Below are 10,033 nucleotides of genomic sequence, written 5' to 3' on the forward strand. Positions count from 1 at the left end.
ACATGTTCTGATGAGCCTGAACAATGAGTTGCATCATTTATTGCATGTGGGAATTTGAAGGGTATAGAATAATGAGGAAATGCAAAAACAGATTAGAGCGGTGACCTCACTGATCCTCCGCTTATTACGCCCGTCCTTATCGTCTTATCCTTCATTTGTACAAGCTGCACCGTCCAGAAAATACATTCTAAATGGTCGTTAAGCATTTTCATACACACATGTGCATACACGCACAAACTGAGACGCGTATATCAACAGGACAAATAAACAAGAAGTGATCAAACAATCATCTTATGTTTGTTTATTACATTATTTCTAAACAGATGTTTGAATTTCTGCATATTTTAGATCACCCACAAGATTGTTGCATATGAAAACATGGTACATATTATATTAAATAATTATAATATAATATATAATACACAAAATATGTCTTTTTATTTTAGGATACACAATAAAGTCATGTTTTAAGCTTCTTGTAAATGAGGATAGCTTGATAAAAAATACATATCTGGTCACTTTCAGGATAAAAACAAGGGTTAATACTACATGTACAGACACTATCCATGTGTATTGTTAGTTCTTTAATATAATAGCTATGAAACTGTTCAGCTATGTTTTCACTTTCTTTTCATCAGTCACCACTTTCCCTCATTTTCCAGAGTCAAATCTGTGGGACGTGAAACCCGGGGACGTGACAGTTTTTGTGTGAAATAAGACAAAAGAGGAAAAGCAGCGCTTCAGAAGAATATGTGCCGAGCTTTCCACTGGCACACAGCCACAGCGCCACCAAGTGGATCCACACTGCCACCGCGCAGATGCGACCCCGAGCAGGGCTGACCTCTCCAGGTCCCTGTGGTGCGTGATAAGGAGGAGGGGCTGATTTCAACAGAGGAGCCAAAATCTGTGTTTAGCATCAATGAAGAGATTCAATTCAAATATATCTGAAGTGCCTTTATTTCAATTTAATTTACTTTGCCAATGCATATATTTTGGTATCAAGGTCATGGGATGAAAAATAATGATTCAGATATGAAAGAAAAAACAGGCTTTTTTTTTTTTTACTCATGAAAGCCACAATCCCAAAACGTAATGTGAAAGATTCATTTGAAAGAACGAGTCAAATAAAAGAAGTGAATCAAACTTTGGAGAGAGACAGAGAGAGAGAGAGAGAGAGAGAGAGAGAGAGAGAGAATCCATGCAGTATTTTGTCTCCAGCAGGGAGCATGATGTTTTACCGTTTCAATATCCAACTTTTCAGCCACAGTCTATTTAGAAAAAACACAACTGAGGATGATAGTTTTCTATATTCTGATGAAGAAATTTCACTTATTGTTCCGCGTCTTCCTGTTTCCTTTTAGCCAGATAATGGAGGAACATCGGTGAATGGGATTTTCTTTAAAGCACTATTTGTCAGCTGCAGCTCCGCTATCAGGTGAATTATCTGTACAGAAAGAAAAGCAAGTACATCAAACCACATGTCGCACGTGGACTACGAATTAGGAGTCAGCACAAACACCTGTTCACACAATGTCGCCTGTGTAAACTAGACACTATAAGCAATAGTTTGACATCTGGGAAATACACTTGTTTTAATTCTTGCTGAGACTTAGATGAGAAGATTGAAACCAATCGCAGGTTAAAAAAGAAATAACAAACCCTGTAATGCTCTTTAATTAACATGCAGGATCTTGTTTGTTTAATCAGCCCAAAAAACTGAAGAGGGAGCGAGTAAGTGACTTAAACCGCAACTTTTAATTTTTACACTTTGGTTTCTACTGATTAAACAAATGAGATGCAAAGTGTTTTTTTAACCTTTGGACAGAGCCGCACTGGTAATTTCCCGCTGCTCCCAGTCTGTGCTAAAATAAGCTATGCTAAGCTAACTAGCCTGATATTTAACATTGCTGGGGGACAGGATGGTTGTTCTTTTTGCTTTGTTTTTATAAGAAATAAAATCCCAAACATCCCGCACCATCAGTTTTTATCTTGTTGTAATGTCCACAACTTTAATACGAGGCATTAAGAGGTTGTTTTTTACTTCCTGTCTAAAAAAACGAACATGAAGCGACGTTCTGTTGTCTACAGAGGAATAGTTTACCATCAAATATTTAACATTTAACAAGTAAAAAGAGTTTAAAGAAATATGTATTGGCACAGAACACCAACCCCTTTATAGATAAGACTTGTTTTACAACATAATATCTGACTATATGATCATTAAGGAGGTTTTTTGTTAGTTATTTTTTCATTTTTTTAACCTCATTTCATTCATTTTTCCCCCTCAGTCACTGTTTATGCTGCTTTTAGTGCGCTAATTGTTTTTGAGCTGTACCAAATATTTTACTGACTGTTTGGATAAAGCGTGAGTGTTTAGGATTATAATTTACATTATTGTTTTGTATTATGATGTAATGCTTGGGCCTTGAGTGGCGGAGGAGTTGCTACCTTGGTACTGGCTAATAGCGATCCAAATAAATGTAAAAAATAAATAAATAAATCTTTGTCTTGGCAAGGAAACAAATTTCCCAAAATGTCAAACTGTTCCTTGAATAAGATGTTAAATGAATAATGCAGTGATGGAGTGATTAATTAATCTGTGCAGAGAAGCACAGAGTTGTAATGGTGCTACAGAATATTGCACATTCACCTTTACACGGTTTGTAAAGAAGGGTTCAGGGAAACTTAATGACTGATTGATTTTGTGACGCTCTGTGGAAGTAGCTTTTTCTTTAATCTCATAGTTAAACTGGGCCAAGTGGTAAATTACATTTACTCGTGTGTTTTGCGAGGTATATTTAAGATACAGTCTTTATACAGAACAAGCAAAATGCAGGCTGTTGTCTCCGGAAACCGCAATCTTTCTATCTGCGTGTTTGTGTTTGTGTGTGTGTGTGTGTGTGTGTGTGTGTGTGTGTGGGTGTGTGTGTGTGGGTGTGTAGGTTTAAACATCGAAAGCTTTGGTTGCAGTTAAGAAAAGATTCGGTTAAACAGACACGTTCTGTCTTTAAGTCACTGATGAACATTTAATCAAGATTTTGATCTTTCCAGAACCCAAACACAACCAGAGGCATGTTAATCAGGCTTTAGCTGCAATTAATGGATGCTGTGTGGCTGGAGCGGCTATTATAGGAAACAAATGAAATACATGTGTCTGTCTTCATTAAAAAGCTCTTATTATTATGTTGTTGAAAAAATGTAAATGGGGGACGGGGAGTTGTGTTTCTATTAAATGCTGTTAACCTTATCAACCTGGTTTGTTGTTTAGGTTTTCTTTAAACTTGGTGAAAAACACTGTAGGATGATGATGATTATATGAGTTGATTATCATGGAGCGACTGTCTGTGGGTTTGCAGTGTTTCATGCTCCTTTCTTGTTTCAGTCAACTCCATCTAGTGGCTGCTGGCTGGAGTGGAAGGGCCCCTGGGAGATGAGGTAAGGGCGGGTGTCGCGACCTGGAGGGTGTGGCCAGAGCAGGAGGACGCAGGCCCAGTCCCAACGTCCACCCTCATGGACTCACTGACTTTGAGGCACGTCCTCGAGCAGACAGTCTGAGCCCCTTATGGACACCTTCTGTAAGTATGCGTTTCTGCTGAGGGAATTACCCACAGTTCATAGCGTTGTCATGTACTATGGTAACCTAGGAAAGCTCAGAAGTGTTAAAACGATAAACAACGGCCCATAAAATGGAAGAAACAGGAAGAAACAAGAAGAACAGTTTACAAACAAGCATGAAAGGAACGAACCCAAATGTTAACGTTTGGATATAAACACAGAGCTCACTGGTTGAAAGCCAGAACTGTGTGTATTTATTATATCATATGAACATGATGATGAATCATAAATATACTTTGATCAGATCTGATCCAACATTTCTATTCTGTTTACAAACAGGCAGCGAAGGGAGGGAGTCAAAGTTTGCTCAGTTTGCTTTACCTTAACAAACAGGAAATAACTGCTACAAACATAGGAGAGAGTTTGGAGAATCTAAATGTTCTTGTGAGGGTGAGACAAAGTTCAAATGAGGGCAAAAGCTGTCGTATAAGACGTGGTGTGGTGTAGGAAAGGAAGTATGTGGGCTGTGCGTGTTATGCGAGGTGCCTCTCTTGGTTTGACTCCAAACACCTGCTTCTCTCGCCACCATGTAGTATCCCACTGTCAGTGTATTTAAAACATGTGGAAAATCAGTTTAACTCAACATAAAAAAAGATTTAAGAAAAAATGAATGTCACATATGTGATCAGCTCACCACATCTGTTTTAAAGGCCTTGAAGTGTGCTCTGGAAGTGTTTCATGCTTTATGTGTTTTCTGTCTGTCTGTCGGCGTGGAGACGTCCTGGTAGAAAACCCAATCATCACGACCGTTTTAAAATATTTTCTGAAAGTCCAAATCTGATTCCAACAAAAAAAACTAGCTGATTAATTTAATACCACAGATCACACTCTAAATACCAAAGTACATTGAACAGTATTTTCCTTTTCTCTAGAGAGGTTACTGTGGAAATACTATAAAAAGGCAGAATATTTGGATCGACCCCGGTAATCTTCGAGGATTGTCTTGGCACGTTTTTCTTCATCATTTCTTCCCAGCGACTCCTGCACTCCTTTGGAGTTTATTCTATTGATGAAATATTCTTAATTTCTTATAATAAAAAAGATCAACTGAAGGAGTAGTTTATATATTCCTTTTTAGTTTCACAAACCATCACACAATGCATTTTTTTCCAGTCATTTTCTGCTTGTAGTAAATGAATTTTCTAAGGAAGCAGCATTTTGTAATAAACTGTCCTTGTAATTCAGCTCTAGAAAGTAAGTGCTTCTCTTTGTGAGTGACGGAGTTCACAAGGAAGTAGTCAGCGCCTGAACTTTGAATTTCATCTGGCATTATTTGAATGTCTAGAACACCACATGACTTTTGTATTTGTTCCTCATGTTCTTCCAGGAACCATTAAACAGCAGACATGTTGAAAACTACAAAAGCCAGTTTGAATGGAAGAAAGGCTTTGAATTATCTCAGAGAAATACAACGCTGCCATGGAGACACACATAAACTATTTAAATAAATAGAGTGCACCCTGCTGCTTTAATCGGCCATTAATCTGTTCAGTACATTATACTCGAATGGAAATTGCATTATTTCTAAAGGAATGTTTACGCTGAAAACTGTGAAATCATGTGAAAGTAATTCTGCAAATGATTATTCCATCTGTTCATATAAATGTGTCCGTGATTAATGCAAGCAGACAAACAATTAACACACGCACACACACGTGAAAAGGGTTTGCACAGGATATATATAACTGTTTAACAGCTTCTGCGTATTATATCAAAGTTACACAACAACAAAACAAGAGCTTTTTTACATTCACTTGTGTTCCATTGTTGCACTTTAATATCATGCTGCTTTTTATGTCCTGGCTGTTTTCATTTAATTGTTTAATGGATAAATATGCAGCAGGTGAGAGCAGAATTTTATGCTGATTTTTTTAAATTTATTTTTTTGTTTATTTATTTATCTAATAAGGATAATGCAATTTAACATAGATCCAAAACGCAGCATGAAACTGAGTTAATAGCTTTTGCTAATTTTCAGCTCTGTTTCATAATAGTAAGTGTATGCTTTGCTGTTAGGATGATGCAGCTGCAAAGGATTGTTCGGTGGGTTGCTGTCAACATGCCGATTAGCTTAGCATGTTAGTTAGCTCAGCTAGGCTGGTTAGCATGGCAATATTAGCCAATAAAGCCTGGTTACTAGCTAAAATGTGCTTGGTGATGCTGGCTATCTTCATTGTTTGATTGTGCGGGTGCAAGGAGAGGCCTGGTGCCTGACTCACAGTTGCCCAATCTCGGTGGCTAATGGTTTGCTGATGGCTGTAGGCTATACATGTAGGCTAAAATTTTGCCATGCTATGCTATGGTAAGGTATGGTAAAGTTGAAACGGGTAAAAATGTCAAAACCAAATTTTTTGTCGACCTATTATCCCACCACTCCGTCCTCCGTACGTGAACTTTGTCGCTACATGACACATAGCTTGACTTCCTCCTTTGCTCTTGTCATAATCACTACGGCGACTAGAGAGCGTTGTCATTTGAACGTTAACATGTATTTGCTGAAAAGACTGATGCTATCTCACAAGATGTCACTTAACAATAGAGTGTAACTATGGGTCGTTGTTTTTTATCAGAGGACAGTCTCCTGAGTTGTGGTTGTTTAGCTTAGCTAATGTTAAATATTAATGCAGCTTTGTCCCCTGTCGGATCAGATTTGTGTTGTGACTTGAAATGCTATGATTAAGAGTGCGAGTGGATATATTGCATTAAATTTGTCATATGATGTGAAATTGTGCACAGACAAGCTAACAAGCTAACAACATGTTCTTTCATACTGTGCTGGGTCTGAGCCAACTGCAGCACTGACCAGTATGTATTGTATAGGCCGTCCTGTTCCAGACTATAAATGGCAGCACAGAAATAGACACGGGCCTCTCGCTCTTGCCTCTGCCCTAACACAACGCATGGTGGAAAGGGTTGCAAAACATGGCAGTTTCAGTTCCAGTCTCTGATGACACGAGTACAAGTAGCATGTGTCCCAGACACTGATGTTAGCCAAACAGAACTGTGCTGAGTGTGTTGGCTTGTCTGCACTTTCATACACTTCATACTGAAACCATTTTTTTCTAAGACTGGCCTATTGGGGCATGGCAGTTTATGCATAGATAAGTTTCAGCATCAAAGCATCATTTAACATGAATACTGAGCTTCCATTTGTGACAACGCCCTCACTTTGTCTCTTTTGCTCTGCTGTTTTTCCCCTGCAGGTAGTTGATAGGCGGAGGTGGGAAGCTTAAACCTGCAGCACTGGGACTCCTGCAGGATCATCCTCAACCTCCCTCTTTTCAGTGAAGTACATTTTGTATCCAGATTCCATGTGTGGCATCTCCTTTTTTTTTTTCCAGCCTTGAGCCAGGTGCTAACACTTAAAATAAATAAATTACAAGCGCATTTTCTTTTCAGCGTCCTTCTGAGATATTTGACTGTATATTTGAGGGGTTCGTGGTGCTGAGAAGATCATGTGTGTGTGTGTGCTTTATCATGTTTTTTTTTATCCTCTTCATCCTTTTCAGATTCTTCTCCTGTAGTCTCTGAAGCTACAGTGACATTGCCTGCATGATACACACCCCAAACTTCGCCAAGATGAAGTATTATGGTGAAATGCTCTCAAATAGATATGGGCCATGTTGGGTTTACAGCTGTGAACTGAATTAGAAAAAAAAAGCTGGTTGTCAGATTGAGCTAAATACTCTGTCAGCAGTGGGTTGTATAATCTTAAAAAAACTATCACGTTCCATGTTTGAGGGGATTCGCATAGTTTGGATCAGGCCCTGACTTTGAAAAACAAAGCTGTCAGAATACAACAGCGTAGGTTTGGCTTCAACATTCATGGGAACCCAACAACAACCCTGCCACTCCTCAAAAGCATAGAAGTTGACTTTTTTATGCTGTCAACCAAACGGTTTATAAACATATGAGATCTGAGTTTACATTAATAAATGCCCAAAGACAAATGTAACATATTTACAAGTGTTGAATTTCCATACATGAAAAATCTGTTCATAGGAAGTAAAATCATGTATGAATATACAATATAAGTTATATATGTAAAAATTAGATGTGAAATATGTAATATATATCGTAACATATAGAAGTTTAATGAGCATGTTTTAATAAAGATGCATTTTACTTTGAGTTTTTCATGTAGGTTATGAACTTGTATCTTCATATATCTAGATTATGTATGAATATCATTATAATATATCCTCTTCTAGATGACTCATATGGTGACATCACTCTTGTTTAAGTGACAAATATTTAATATATATGACATAAGTCATAATATAGAAAGATATAAATTGTCATAGTATAGTAAAGCATAAAAATGTATGCCAAGGTATGAAAATGTCATAAAAATGTCATGATATATTAAGGCATAAAATTTTTTTTAAATGTCATAGTTAGGAAAGACATACAATGGCATAGTGAGGAATAAAACATCATAGTGTGTATGTGTGCTGCTCTGCCCTCTGCCTTCCATCATCTCCGCCAAGTGACTCAGCATGTCTATACCTGATCCCCAATCAAGACCTGGGGCAATGAAGGTGGAGAGAAGTAGGTTGGCCAGCACCAGAGTGCCATCCAGCAGCTGTGAAACTGTCTGTGTCTGTGTGTGTGTCTCACCCAGGATAACTGCGAGGATCTATAATGGTTATGATCACTGATAGTGACAGTGATCCTATCAAGTAAGGCAAAAAAATGTCAAAAAACGTCATAATATCGTAAGGGATAAAAATTTCAAAAAACTTCATAGTTATAGTAAGGCATAAAAATGTCAAAAAAAGTTCAATTATAGTAAGGCATAAAAATATCAGAAAATGTCATAGTATAGTAAAGCATAAAAATGTGAAAAAAGACATCATGGTATAGTAAGGCTAAAAAATTTTTTAAAAATGTCATAGTATAGTAAGGAAAAAAAAGTCATAGTATAATACAGCATAAAACTTTGTAGTATCATAAGGGATAAAAAATGTAAAAAAATGTCTTAATAAAGTAAGGCATAAAACGTCATAGTATAGTAAGGCATAAAAATTTAAAAAAAAATCATAGTATAGTAAGACATAAAAAATGTAAAAAAACCCATCATAATATAGTGAGGCATAAAAATGTCAAAAAAAGTTCAATTATAGTAAGGCATAAAAATATCAGAAAATATCATAGTATAGTAAAGCATAAAAATGTGAAAAAAGACATCATGGTATAGTAAGGCTAAAAATTTTTTTAAAAATGTCATAGTATAGTAAGGAAAAAAATGTCATAGTATAATACAGCATAAAACTTTGTAGTATCATAAGGGATAAAAAATGTAAAAAAATGTCTTAATAAAGTAAGGCATAAAACGTCATAGTATCGTAAGGGATAAAAATTCAAAAAACGTCATAGTAAAGTAAGGCATACAAAATATTTTAAAAAGTTAAATTATAGTAAGGCATAAAAATGTCAAAAAAAGTTAAATTATAGTAAGGCATAAAAATATCAGAAAATGTCATAGTATAGTAAGGCATGAAAATTTGAAAAAACGTCATAGTATAGTAAGGCATAAAAATTTCAAAAAAACGTCATGATATCGTAAGGAATAAAAATTTCAAAAAACCTCATAATATAGTAAGGTACAAAACGTCATAGTATAGTAAGGCATAAAAATTTGAAAAAACGTCATAGTATAGTAAGGCATAAAAATTTGAAAAAACGTCATAGTATAGTAAGGCATGAAAATGTGAAAAAACGTCATAGTATAGTAAGGCATGAAAATGTGAAAAAACGTCATAGTATAGTAAGGCTAAAAAATTTTTTAAAAATGTCATAGTATAGTAAGGCGTAAAAATTTCGAAAATTGTCGTAGTACAGTAAGGCATGAAAATTAAAAAAAAAAACCATCACAATATAGTGAGGCATAAAAATCTCAAAAAACATAATATCGTAAGGGATAGAAATTCAAAAAACGTCATAGTATAGTAAGGCATAAAAATATCAGAAAATGTCATATTATAGTAACGCATAAAAATGTCAAAAAAAGTTAAATTATAGTAAGGCATAAATATTTGAAAAAACGTCATAGTATAGTAAGACAAAAAAATTTGAAAAAACGTCATAGTATAGTAAGGCATAAAAATGTCAAAAAACGTCATAGTATAGTAAGGCATAAAAATATCAGAAAATGTCATATTACAGTAAGGCATAAAAATGTCAAAACAAGTTAAATTATAGTAAGGAATAAAAATTTCAAAAAAACGTCATAGTATAGTAAGGCATAAAACGTCATAGTATAGTAAGGCATAAATATTTGAAAAAACGTCATAGTATAGTAAGGCAAAGAAATTTGAAAAAACTTCATAGTATAGTAAGGCATGAAAATTTGAAAAAACATCATAGTATAGTAAGGCATAAAAATGTCAAAAAACATCATAGTATAGTAAGGCAT

Source organism: Seriola lalandi, unplaced genomic scaffold, assembly GCF_002814215.2.
Source record: "Seriola lalandi dorsalis isolate HSWRI2012SDOR001 ecotype SW California unplaced genomic scaffold, Sedor1 jcf7180002054680, whole genome shotgun sequence".
Classification (NCBI taxonomy): Eukaryota; Metazoa; Chordata; class Actinopteri; order Carangiformes; family Carangidae; genus Seriola; species Seriola lalandi.